Source organism: Solanum tuberosum, unplaced genomic scaffold (assembly GCF_000226075.1).
Source record: "Solanum tuberosum cultivar DM 1-3 516 R44 unplaced genomic scaffold, SolTub_3.0 scf00466, whole genome shotgun sequence".
NCBI classification, from domain to species: Eukaryota; Viridiplantae; Streptophyta; class Magnoliopsida; order Solanales; family Solanaceae; genus Solanum; species Solanum tuberosum.
In genome coordinates, this window is record NW_006239460.1 from 177491 (window position 1) to 191329 (window position 13839).

At 35.9% G+C, this 13839-nt stretch overlaps 2 long non-coding RNA genes across 2 annotated transcripts; one reads left to right on the forward strand and one right to left on the reverse strand.

The window, feature by feature from the left end:
- Nucleotides 1-1122: 1122 nt before the first annotated feature.
- Nucleotides 1123-2614, reverse strand: LOC102587575 (uncharacterized). The gene is made up of 2 exons (XR_368756.2): nt 1489-2614; nt 1123-1414 (listed from the first exon to the last, which is right to left on the reverse strand). It is a non-coding gene; the product is annotated as an uncharacterized lncRNA (long non-coding RNA).
- Nucleotides 2615-2988: 374 nt separating this feature from the next.
- Nucleotides 2989-3365, forward strand: LOC107058536 (uncharacterized). The gene is made up of 2 exons (XR_001472106.1): nt 2989-3074; nt 3231-3365. It is a non-coding gene; the product is annotated as an uncharacterized lncRNA (long non-coding RNA).
- Nucleotides 3366-13839: the final 10474 nt, after the last annotated feature.

Sequence of the window (13839 nt, forward strand, 5' to 3'; positions counted from 1 at the left end):
ACCAACTGTTAATCGCGCGTCATGTCCACATAAACAGTCTAAGTGGTCATCTTTTTCTTTTTGGTTCTTCTTGTTGTTGTTGTTTTTCAGTTGGTATAGTGATATTATAAACTATGTTAATTTATCATATTATTTCTAGTTTTTACCATAAAAATGCTAAACGCCATATACTCATCCCGATTACCTCGGGAAACAAACCAAAGGTCATTCTAGACCAAACTTTGCTTTCTAGAGCTAACTGCATTGACGGAATGCATTGACGGAATTCCAGTCCGAGCACGTTTACCAAGAACGTTGACCAAGGTCAAACTTTGGCAAAACACAAAAGCTAAAACTCCTAATCGTACACACTCCAAACAAAAGCCTCAAAAACCGAACAAAACATCACACTAAACCAAAAGGACCCTTTCGTAGCTGATGGAACTGACAGAATTTTGATCTGACACCAGAATCATCGGATGTTGACAAAAGTCATCTCTTTCATGTATCAAGCCTCCAAAATTGAAAAACATGCACCAAAGATTGTGTGTCCTGATCATACTCATCCTCAGAATGTATCATTTCATAATCTGTATTTCTGGTGTTGCTATGTTTATTTTGACCAACTTGAACCTGTACCTCTTGCCCCTTATTCTCTTCTGTCCCTGCTGCTTGTTGTTGCCTTCTTTTGATGGCATCTCTCTTCTTTTTGCTTAGTTTGCCCTGAGATTTGTTTTTTATAGTTTTCCCTTGGTTTGTTCCCCCATTGTTTTGTATGTTTTGTTCTTATTCTCTCTAATGAACATTCTGTTTCTGAGTGTTATGAGAAGTATTAACATTACCCTGTTGATCATTCTGTTTACTGTGTCCATGAGAAGCAGATATATTTTCACTTAAAAGCCACTTTTCAGATTATGCAATACGTCAAATCTCCTTGAAGAGATTGATTCTTGTCTAGCTTTTTGGGAAGTCAACAGATCCTTCTTTAGTTAAAGATTTGAAAAGGATAGGCTATTTGTATGATATTGATTTACTAGTGTCTAGTTATTTATTATTTTCATTTACCAGAATGAGAAAAAAAGAACTTTCAAACAACAAACTAATGAACTGTATAATAATATACATGCTTGAAGGTCAGTTATATTTCATGGTAAACATGAATTACCTATAGAGAACTGATTAGGTAAGAAGAAACCAAGTGCAAAGTAGACAAGTGGAGCATTGGTAGGGTAATTGTACATACTTACAGCAAAATTCATCAATAACAAACTACTTGTTAGGATTATACAACAGATTGAGCTGTTGTATTCCTAATGATATGGAGGAGTTGATTGAACACACAACTCTGACTCATCTCCTTCATCATCATCGTCATCTGCTTCTACCCAGTTACTAGGATGGTGTTGAGAAGCATGACCTTCCAAATCTGCCATGCCTGACATACAATTGGAGCAGCATAAGTTGAGTGGACTACAGAAACTAAATGTCCAGAGTAGGACCACGACTAACCTTGAGGTTCTTCCAAAGGATTTCTGACCACAGAACGGAAGCTAATGATGCAGTCAAGAAAAGATACTTTCTTCTGGGAAGTACAGTCATTAAGTATTTAGAATTTCACACTGATTTTCAAATTCACCATCAAAATCCAATATCTTACTCATATAGATCATTTAGGTGATTGGAGCATGTATATATTGGTAGTTTCTTCAGGTTATTATGTCCACCCTTGAAACTCTTAGGGTTTGTCTGGTTAATGAACTAATTAAACAAAGGTTTGTACTACATGAATTGTTTTTTTTTTTTGAGAAGGTAACAGTCAATACATGAATTGTTATACAGTGATTATAATGTAGAGAATCTAGTAAATAATAAAACAGATACTGTCAAGCTTAAGCAGATTGCAGTGATTGCTTACTTTAAGGATATTTTTGTCTTTTAGATACTTGTATCCTTGAAAGACTAATGTATATTATTATTCCACATTATATCCCACATAAAAATAATACTGCATACATTTCTGCATAAATTATGCATGTATTAGTATATGGAGTTCATATCAGAAACCAAGTGAAGCAAAAGTTTCGGAGAGTTCTACACCTGAAAACAAACATTGTACTTATTATGTAGAGATACATAAGTAATGCAGAGTTCTGTATTGCAAATGAAACTTTGTATTCGATAAATGGAATTTCAAATAGGGGTTGTTTTTCTTGCGAGACCAACCCAATGACCACTTATCATAGGTAGATAATTACTCAGCATAAAAAGTTATCCACTGCAGCCTAGAGTGATCATGTGGAAAATGCACAACAAAATGTGCAAGAAATTTGAAATATAGGTGACCTCTTGGATAGATACCTTCCCATTACATTAGCTGCAATTACTTGATATAAAGGATACCCCTTCCTGCAAGTTAGTGATGTTCTCCTCCAACTCTCCATCCAACACTCCAACAACTTCCACAACAGTTAAACAATTGTCTAAAGGAGTGAGGGGTAATGGGAGCATTGATTCAATACCTGTGATCTTAGAGGCCTTTGTATTTCCTTCTTTGTCCATACCTCTAAGTACATTAGGAATAGAGGGAGGATTTTGGGATATAGGGGTTGGTAACCCAAAATCTTCCCCTAGTTTGGCCAGTGTTTACCCAGCTGGTGCCTTGTCTTCATGATGATTTTTGCCTGTACCTGAACTGTTTGGCAGATCTAGTTAAACAAGATCAATATAAGATTTAGATGGAGAATGCTCATGGGCAGATATATGAGATGGTGAATGCATATTAATGCTATCACACTGTTAGTTGCATTATAGGATGATTGTATCTTTGTCCCAACACCAGATGTTTGTTTTGTTGAAGCAATCATATATCTTACTTTTTTTATTTTCCTTCTGGAAAAATTGGCACACTTATGTATTCAATGAAATGTTAAGTTTTGTATTTCGTAAAGTATCAAAATAATGAATTTAATGTTTTTTTCAGGCTAACATGATCAAGAAGACTGGAAAATACCATAGTTGGCACAGATAAAAAGAAGTGGCTATGATTGAAAAAACTACGAGATTTTTCTTTTCTTTCAAAAGGAGGAAAATTTCATGTATATAATTACTGCTTTTGTATCAATTCCTTAATATGCTTGTTTTTAGAAAACATCAATTAGTCATTTTTTATAGCCCAATTTGTTCTAGTTAATGGGGATCTAATTTTTATTATTATATAGTTATAAATTTTCTTATGTGCATTTCTTGTGCAGAATTTTTAAGGAAATTGAGGTCAAGTATCGACTTCAACATGCTCAACTTTTGTATTGATGATTTCATAAAGATTTATTGCAAATTTGCTGGAGATTTTAATTATATTTGAATTAGGAGTTAATTAGTTGGTTTTATGTTGAGATTATTACATTTAGTTAGATCTCAATTTTACTTGAGATAGAAAAGATAATTTGTTTTGACATTGTTTACTTTTACGGAAAACTTATTATATTGCTATTTTGTTCTTTGATAATAAAATTAGAAAATATTTGTTTTATGTAATATTTCTTGCTTATCATGAAGAAGATAGTTTTGAATTCACGGATTGTTTGTATGTATTTGTGTCTTGAGAAAAACTATATATAGATTTTTCTGGGATGTTTAAAGAAATTTGGCAGTGACATTGGAATATTAATATGACATTTAGCAAAATATAAAATCACCAATTTTTATGACATTCAATAATAGCATTTGTTGACATTAACTAAAGTGTCAGAAATTTCTATGTGACATTTTATAAATGTCACAAGTAAGTGTCTTGAAATTTGTTTTACCAACATTTAATCTAAATGTCAGAAAGTTTAAGTGACATTTCATAAATGTCGAAAAAATAAATGTCATATATCTCATATCGACATTTACTTAAATGTCAAAAATAAATGTCATATATCTCATACTGACATTTACCTAAATGTAGAAAATAAATGGCATATATCTCATACTGACATTCACCTAAATGTAAAAAATAAATGTCATATATTTCTTATCGACATTCACATAAATGTCAAAAAATAAATGTCGTAATAATCTTACCAACATTTACATATATGTTGCAAAGTAAATGACGCAAATTCTTTTCAACATTTACCTAAATGTCACAAAATAAATGTCACAAATTCTTCCCGACAATTACCCAAATGACGAAAAAATCCCCGACACTAAAATTTATGACATTTGATCCAAATGTAAAATAAATGTCGGTAAACAAATTTGTGACATTTAAACATCATAATACGACATTTAGAAAATGTCGTTGTATCTCCACTTTCTTGTAGTGAATTACCAAACAAATGCTATATAATTTTTTTTATGTTTATTTTATGTGGATTTTAAATTGTAATGTTCGATTTGTTATACACAAGTTTGTATTACTTTAATTTGATTTTAATTTAAACTTGTGGAGCTTATTAATAAGAGTTTGTTTAATGAAATTTGATTTGTATTTAATGTGTTATTTAGTAAAATTATTTATTCATATTGTTTTGAAGGTTTGATGTAATCCATATTTATTATGAAGATGATAATAATAATTTTGTAAGACTCCACAAATTAAACTATGTAAAATATTGATTTTATATCATGATATTTTAAATTCACACAAATTTAATTTTTAAAAGATTCAGATCAAATTGTGAAGGTTCTAAACCATCACAAATTGAAACTAAAAAACCACCACAAATTAAATAATCATTTTGAGGAGGACGTCGTGGAAGTTTGTTAAAAGCGCTACAAATATGCTCGTGGCAAGGGTAATTGTAGCGTTTTTATAAATCACCACAATTTAATTTGTGGAGTCCCTAAATTGCCATAAATAGACAAAATAACCCCCATAAATTGGTGTTTTCTTGTAGTGGCAGTGAGAGACATGTCAAAATAAAAAAAGTATTTACAAGAGAAACTGATATGCAAGAGAGGTATTAGAAAAATTAAATTAATATCAATCACTGATGAGTGTAGTTCTAGAGTGATGAGTAGGCTTCCTAAAAAGCTTGATGATCTAAGGAGTTTTGCACTCGCGATACAAATTGGTGAAAGGAATACTAAACATGCATTTTGTGATTTGGGGCAGGGGGCAAGCATAAATTTGACGCTCTTATCTATGTTCAAAGCCCTTGGCTTGGAAGAACCACACCCAACTGACGTCACCTTATTATTAGAAGACAAATCTCATTGATCTGGGGTGTATTTATGCATTCAAACACCATATTTTATTCATATTTAAGCTAAGTTATGAGTTTAATCATGTGAATATCCTTTTATTTATTGAGGATATGATGTGATGAGCTAATAGACATGATTGGCTTGATTTCAAGCTAAAACAACTACTAATGACCCACCTAATGGATTGGATCGCACAATGGAGTAATCAGGGCTAAAATGAAGTAAAAATAGCTATAGAAAGGACCGTGACATGAGCCTCACGCCACACTTATTTGGAAAGTAAATTGTAGAGACTCAACAAAAGAAGGACAAATTTGATATGGGACCCGCACCATGAAGTAGGGATCCTCGTGATGCACCTCGCGTCGTGTCCCTTTTGTCTATCAAATTTGATTTGACCTAGTCAAAGCAGAGTACAATTCAGATTAGGATTTTGACCCTATTATTAGTTATATGTCTTTTTGACAATGTTTTTTAGGGTCACAAATTATTTCTACGATTACAACTTAGTTTAGATAAGAATTCATTGTTTCGTAGTTTCTAGGGTTTATTTTACCATTTTAGAAGGTTATTTTGGAACAAACAAGATTTTCTTGCAAGTGTTGCTTTAACCAAATGTTTCTCTTACTTTCTTCTATATTCATGTTTTCTAGTAGTTGAAATTATCATAGTTATTATTTATGTTAGTTATAAGTAGTTAAATTCATAAGTAGGGTTATGTAACTTAGATTAGGGATGATGATATATAATAAGTACTTTACAATTAATATATTTTCATGAAGGAGTGATCATTGTGTATTAAGTTTCTTTCATACTTAACATTATTCGTGAATGGTTAATAGACATTCTACAGAAACTCGCCCGTATTCTGACATGCTGGACCATATAGGTACAAATTAGGAAAAAGATTCATTAACAATGATTTGATTCTACCAACCATCATCTAATAACTTGATCTAGAGAGAGGATGGTTAACTTGAGATTTTTGATAGAGTAACAAATTAATTTGATACTCAAAGTGCTTGAGAAGGACGTAGAGTGATATTCTCTTAATTGAACCGAGAGGCCTTAGGAGACTTTAGATTCGTCAGTTTTGCACAAAGAACATACCTTAATGAATGAATAAATAAAGTATTTATTTGAGCTTCGAAATCTAACAATTGTAATCCTAGTTCATCTTTATTATTGACAAAATCCAAGTAGTTAAGTAGTTAGTAGACTATTATTTGAAAAAAATATTCTTCCAATATTAGTTATTGATTTCAATCTCATTATCCAATTATAAAGGAACTATAGTACGCCCTCTAGGAAGTTCGACCTCAACCAAGTTGGGTTATTCTATTTTTCATTGACCGCTTTAATCCCCTAAAAGAATGTAGCTTGGGCGACATAAAAAATTTAGCATAGTTTCCAAGAAGTGTAGTTCAGAGTTTTATAATTTATAGAAATTCATAAGTAGCTATTGATTTCTTTTTCAAATTACACTAAATGTTGTTTTTGTCCATTACATGTTTTTTCACTATTTATGCTCGATACTAGGAGTCAAGGATCTTTCTTGATTTCAATTGACCTAGAAATAAAAATAACATTAAGTCGGTTGAATTTTGCAATGGGTGACGAACACGATCATGGGTTGATAGTTAAGGTTGCGTTAAAAGTGGGACATGTTGAGGCCATTAGACCTCCACTGGTGGTGAGAAATGCTACTTTCAACTTTGCTAGTACGCTATTGCATTTACTAGGTATAGAAGATTTATTCGGTAGTCTACTTCTTGAAGATCCGAATAAATACCTTAAAGACTTCACAAGGATATGTCTAGCTTATAACCTACCATATATCTCTAAAAGTAATTAAACTAAGGTTTTTCCCAATCTATCTAAATGGTGAAGCAATTGCATGGCTTATAGAGTTACCAAAAGAATCCATCACTACCTGGACTAACTTACAAGTGCATTCTTGGAGAGGTTTTTTCCTCCAAGGAGCCGTATCCAACTTAGGAATGAGATTCACAACTTCAAACAAGTGTCAGGTGAGACACTACATGAAACTCGGCTAAGATTAAAAAAGAAGGTAGTTTAGTGTCCGAATCACAATCTATCAAATGAGGTATTGCTAGAAAGCTTCTACAGATCGTTAGATGTAGTCAATAAGTTTGTCGCCAATAATGTTGCAGAGGATTCACTGGTGTAACACACTTATGAGGAGGCCAACTCTTTGCTTGATATAATGAATAAGATGAATAGGGATTGTCACACTAGAGAAGCTGAGGTGGTAAGTAGTACACAATGTACCACAAATTTACGGTACTTATAATGCTTTAAACTTGGATTTTGATTGTGTTTTATCTTTATTTTGCAAGAAAATAGATTTTGACAGTTGAGAGAGTTGATAGCAACAAAATTTCGGCCTTCCAAGAGCCAATTTACAAGTCGTGGTCACTTTCACGAGCCGTAGGTGACAGTCATAGATGAGAGAGCAGTGAAACTGAAGTCAAGTCTGCAGCCATGAGGAAAGACTATGAGTCGTATGAACTTCTACAAGTGATAGATCGAAGGTGGCAGATGATTAATAAAGAATGAAGATTTAGGACTTAGACTATGGTTGAAAAGGAAGTACCGCACACTGGTCTACGGACCGTAGGGCCCGTCCGTATAAAGAGATCCTGAAGGTGATTGAATTCTTCTTTTCACGAACCGTACAAGGACCTACGGTCTGTAGGTCATGGGTCATAAGATAGTGTCGAATCCTATTTTTCCTAGTTTTATTTTGGTTAGGATTAGTTTTCTATAAATATTTTCCTTGGACTCTATTTTTTGTTGTTATTCATTTTTAGAGCTTAAGAATTTTTTTGTGAACTACTTTTGCAAGAATTCTTGAACTTATTAGTATTAATTACATCCTTGATCATTGGGTATTACTTTGCAACTTCAATTCAAGATTTTCATACATTCAACTTGTAAGTTCATGATTTATTTTAACCCAATCATTATGAATTGTGAAAAAATAACTATGAGTAACTAATTCCACAACTAGGGTTGTGGGAACCATGAAGAATTAATAATGTAGAACTAATAACTAGTAATTCTTAGATGGTGTTCATGCATGTATTGTTTTCTTTTTTATTTTGATTGCTTTGTGATAATGTGCAACTTTAGAACTCACTTTATTCCTACTCACCGGACAAAGGGGATAACGAATGGAAAAAGAGATTATACAATGGAGATTTGAGGCTATCAACCCCGTCTAATAGCTTGAACGGACCAAGGGATAGCTAATTTGAGATCAAGGGTAAAGGTTAGTAAAGCATACAATCATAGACATACCAAATTGCGTGGTGAAATTCACTTATTTAGGGAACCAACCACTTAGGTGATATCTAAATTACCGATCGTGCATGTTAGACAATAGACAAGATTACTACTATAAGGTTTACTGAGTTAAGGATTCATGGGAACACATATACCCTACTTTCGTCTTATATTGATTCTTGCAAACATAAATCCTACTTACTTTGATACTTGTTACTTCCAATCACTCCAATTAATATTTGTTACATAACCCCTATCACGACCCAAAGTACACCCTAGTCATAACATGATGTATAGAACACCAAGAGGCCCTAAACAAACCACTTAGCATACATCATATAAGATAATAAAATTTAAAGAGTTCAAAAGATAGTTTTATATCATAAAGAGTTTGACAAAAGCGGAAGTCTAACATAAATCTCAAAGCAATCTAGTACATCATAAGGAAAGTGATTAGGATGTAACTCATACATCACATACAAGTTTGAAAAATGGAAATGACATAAAGCTATAAAAGTGACATCATCCTCGAAGTATGAGGACTCACCAAGTCTTCAAATCTCTAATGCAATCAACTAGCCACGAGCGCAAGGATAAGAATAGCAAGCCCTACATTAGTGAAACAATGTAGGCACAAGTATACATTAGTGCATGGAATGTACTAAGTATGATGAAAATTCAATAAAACATGAGATGTGATCATAAGACGGACGTAATAGAAAATATGAAATGCATGACCAAGTTAAAACATAGTAAAATCATTTAAGAAAATTCATAAATCATGAACACGGTCAATGCATCTTTAAATCATAAATGAAGCTTCAAAAAACATTAGTAATTTACTTAGTTCATTTTGTGGGAAGTTTACAATTAACTGACATATAGACCGTGCGAGCTATAACATGGAATCCAATGTTTGCTCCACACCGAAAATGGGTGTCCTACTTGTCTAGGTAAGGACCATAAATCTGAGCTAAAGTGGATCCACTAGCTAATGTCTATCTAAGAAAATCATCTTAAGGTGGCACATAGTTATACATAAGGAGATTGCTACTAGGAACCCGACTTAAAGCTACGGCAGAACTTCCATCTCAATATCCTCTCGTGTTTGATGAGTCATAAATATTGACTCATTTTGGGCTTTGTTTTCATAGTTTTATTGTCCTCGATGCCTAATTTATGCTCTAAATTGATGTTAAAGTGTTGATTTGCAGCAATTAAGGGAAATGAGCAAGTGTCACGACCCAGGGGTAACACCCAAACTTTTCAAAACATCTAAATTAACTCGTACCTTCGTGGAAAGACAAAGAGGGTGAGTAATAAATTAAGAATGATGTGGTATGTCATATTTTAAGTGTTCAAGGATTGTATCTCAAGTTTTGAAGTTAGGTAAGTCACACAATAAAAGTTGGCGAAAGTTATCGTAAGTTTCTTTTTAAAGATTTCTCTGAAATTTAGTAAAATGTCTCGAAGGTTGTCTCCCAATCTATAAAGATTTATGGGGACCACAACCTATCTAATCGAAAGTCTACGAGTCTAGTTTCCAACGCATCAAACCGTTTGTTCATACGACTTCATAATAGAGAGATATTCGGGTTTTTGCGAGACTGCACAAGCAGGTACGTGAGGTGGGTCCCCTAGGTCGGTGCAAGCTTATAAGATAACATCTTCTTCATTTTTCTTCATTCCAACTCGTAAGAAACCCACGAAAATAAGAGAATTACTCCTCAAATCATCTTTGTGCGTACATGATCTCTTCTTGGCTCCTTATCAAAAATTTCCCTACGTCGCGAGCTCGTCGTTTTGGTATAATTTTCACGGTGAATTGAGCGGTGTAGCTCCGTGGAGGTTGTGGCAGAAAGGTTTTTTTCCAGTGTTTTTATTTATTCAAGTGTTCTGGGAGTGTAAAGAAAGGCAGGAACCATCTTTTTAGTAGTTTACAGATACCTTAGGTCTTGGATAGTAATTTACGATAGGAATCCGTATCGATTGTCGAATTGTCGTAGTAATTTTATCCTTAATTACTGATTGATTTTACCTTTTTCTTTAGTGTTGTAGTGGTGCAGACAGAGGTATTTTCAGCATAAATTATAAAGGAAAAGGTATGTTAAGGCTATTCCCTTCGTTCGGCATGTTTCCTTAGAGCTTGGGAGTGATATAGTAGGGTAGTTAATGTTGGTGATCTAGTAGATGTAATTGTGAGTGGTTGGCTGATTGAGTGGTTATAAACCCTCATTATAGGGACTCATAATATGTTAAGAACGACCCTAAGTTAGGAACGACTTGGAAACTATATATATATATTATTTATAGCTAAATTGCTCGCCTTTAGCTTATTCAATTGTTTTTTGTCGCCCTTGGGATATTGTGGTTAGTTGTTGAGCTATGAACTGTCTATGGGGGATATGATGTTGTCTAATAGGACGATGTTATTGCCTAAGAGGGCTATGTGTTGCCCACGGGGTTATATTGATGCCAAAGAGTGTTATGTGTTGCCTACGGGGCTATATTGATGCCAAAGAGTGTTATATGTTGCCTACGGGGTTATTTTGATGCCAAAGAGGGCTATCTGTTGCCTGCAGGGCTATATTGATGCAAAAGAGGGCTATGTGCAGCCCACAGAGCTATGATGTTGCCTAAGAGGGCTATGCACTGCCTACGGGGCTATATCATTGCCCGAAAAGGCTATGTGACTTCTTACAAAGACAAGGGGCTACCAGTAGGTTTATGTAGATTGATTTGGCACCTTCTAGGCTTATAGGGGCCTACGTAGGTGGTATGTTGTTTCTAACCTACCGAGTTTATGGGGGCTTGGTTAGATTCAGTAGTGGGTTATCATGCTTATCTATATTTTGATTTTGTTACCTGATTGCTTTTGGTATATTATAATGGTTGCTCATTTAGTCTATAGCCTTTCATACTCTATACATTATTTTGTATTAACACCCCGTTGTCTGGGGGCGCTGCATTCATGTATGCAGGTCCCGACAGACGACCCAGTAGACCTCTTCAGCAGCAAGATTGACTTCTATATTTTTGGGTAGTCCTTTCCTCCGGAGCTGCCAGAGTTGGGAGGTTTGTTAGCTTTTGTTGTATATATTTTTATGGGTAGGCTGGGGCCCTATCCCGCCATTCTTTACTACTCTAAGAGGCTTGCAGACTAGTGTGTGAGGTGTATAGCTACGTTATGGCCATGCTGGCCTAGTTTGTTGGTTTGCTGAAGCTTGTGAGTTGTTTGATGTATTGTCTTGATATATAGCTGCTTTCAGTTTTGGTATAGAGATCATGGTGGCCTCGACATCCCTATCAGGACTTATGTGCTAGTTGGCTATTTCTTTATATGAACTCCTGGGAGTAGCTATTTCGTTTATAGATCTGTTGACAGGGCCTTGCCGGCCGAGGGCTTAGTTTTAAGCCGAGATATACTTGTTTGTTTTCTTGATTGCATGTGGCTGGCATAAGCTAGTAGCAAATGGTTCAGCAGGGTTGGCTCGAGCCTGAGTTCTGGCATTAGGAGCCAGTTGGCCCCCTTGAGTTTGGGGGGTGACAAACTTGGTATCAGAGCAACGTCATATCCTGGGGAGTCTGCAGGCCATGTCTAGTAGAGTCTTGTTGATAAATGTGTTGTGCACCACATTCGATAAGCAAGAAGCTACCGAGCATGTTAGAATTACTATCCTTCTTTTGCTCACCTCGTGCTATAGAACGGTGGCTTAAGGGTTGAGGTTTCTGGCTTATAATTGATATTTGTATGCAGATAGAGATGGCTGACACCAGACAGATCACAGCTAGCCAAGGGCTAGATACAGCTACGGGCGAGGGTACTGGCAAGGTACCACAGGTGGAGGTAGCCCATTGTGAGACCCAGGGGGAAACATCCTCTCAGACCCCTATAGCTTCTCCACCGCTTCAGGAGCCTCCAAGGGCTACAGGACCACCAAATCCACCAGCAGTACCACATCTAGTCCCTTTTATTCCATCTGACCAGGATTTCAAAAGTGCAATATGTAAGTTAGCACAGTTAGTAGCTGCACATTGCCAGCCAGTTGCGCCAGATGTTGTCGGACCTTCTGAAGGGCACGAAAGTTTAAGAGTTCATGAATTTCTTGCCTTGAATCCTCCACAGTTTACAGGGATAGATCGCAGAGAGGACCCTCAACACTTTGTTGATCAGCTTCATAGGATCTTCAGAGTCATGCATGCCTCATCGACTGAGTCAGTTGAGTTAGCAGCATTTCGATTACGTGATGTTGCAGTATTGTGGTACGAAAGTTGGGAGAGATCTAGGGGAAAATATACATCTATACCCATTTGGGATAGCTTTACAGAAGCTTTCATAGAACACTATTTGCCTCAAGAGATTAGGGATGGCCGGGTAGACCAGTTTCTGAACTGCTGACAGGGCAGCATAAGTGTCCAAGAGTACATGATGAGATTTGATTCATTGGCTAGATATGCACCAGCATTTGTTAATACGATACATGATAGGGTGCGTAGATTTGTGGGAGGGAAGACTCAAACTATATCGACGCTTGCTCTACCACTGCACTAAATGATAATATGGATATCTCACGAATTTTGGCCTTTGCACAAGGCATAGAGGATCACCAACATCTACAGTATATGAGTGAGAGGGTCTCGAGAGAGAGACAAAAGAGGGCTAGTCCCGCTGGTTCACCGGGAGATTTTTAGGGTGGTCCCAAACCTTGATATTCTAGTAGACCACCTAGACCTCCACCACAGTAGTTCCAAGTAGTAGATTTGATCGTCAGGGACAGTCACGCCTAAGTAAGGGTTCAAGAACATCAGGCTCTCAGCAGCAGAGGTGTTCAGGCCAGGCTAGGACAACACCACCGTGTTGCGCTACTTGCGGTATGATGCATTTCGGGAGGTGCAGGTAGGGTTTTACATGTTGTTATTTTTGTGGACACCAAGGGCATGGGTGGAGGAACTTCCCGACCATAGGTCATGGTGGTATAGGTTAGTCGACCGGGTCAGTAGTAGGTTCCTCATCATCAGCACAGTTTATAAGGCATGGACCCCAGACTTCAGCAGGTAGAGGTAGAGGCGGAGGCAGAGAGGGAGCATCTAGTTCTGGTAGTGGCCAGAACCGTACGTATTCACTAGTCGGCCAACAGGTCTCAGAGTCATCACCAGATGTTATGACAGGTGCTTTAATTGTTTACTCTCATTGTGTTTATGCTTTGATAGATCCTGGATCTACTCTATCTTATGTTACCCTATTTATTGTGGGGAAGTTATGTATAGTAGCAGAGTCATTAGATCGACCATTTATTGTATCTACACCAGTTGGTGAGTCTATTATTATCAGGAGAGTCTATCGAGGTTACACGATAG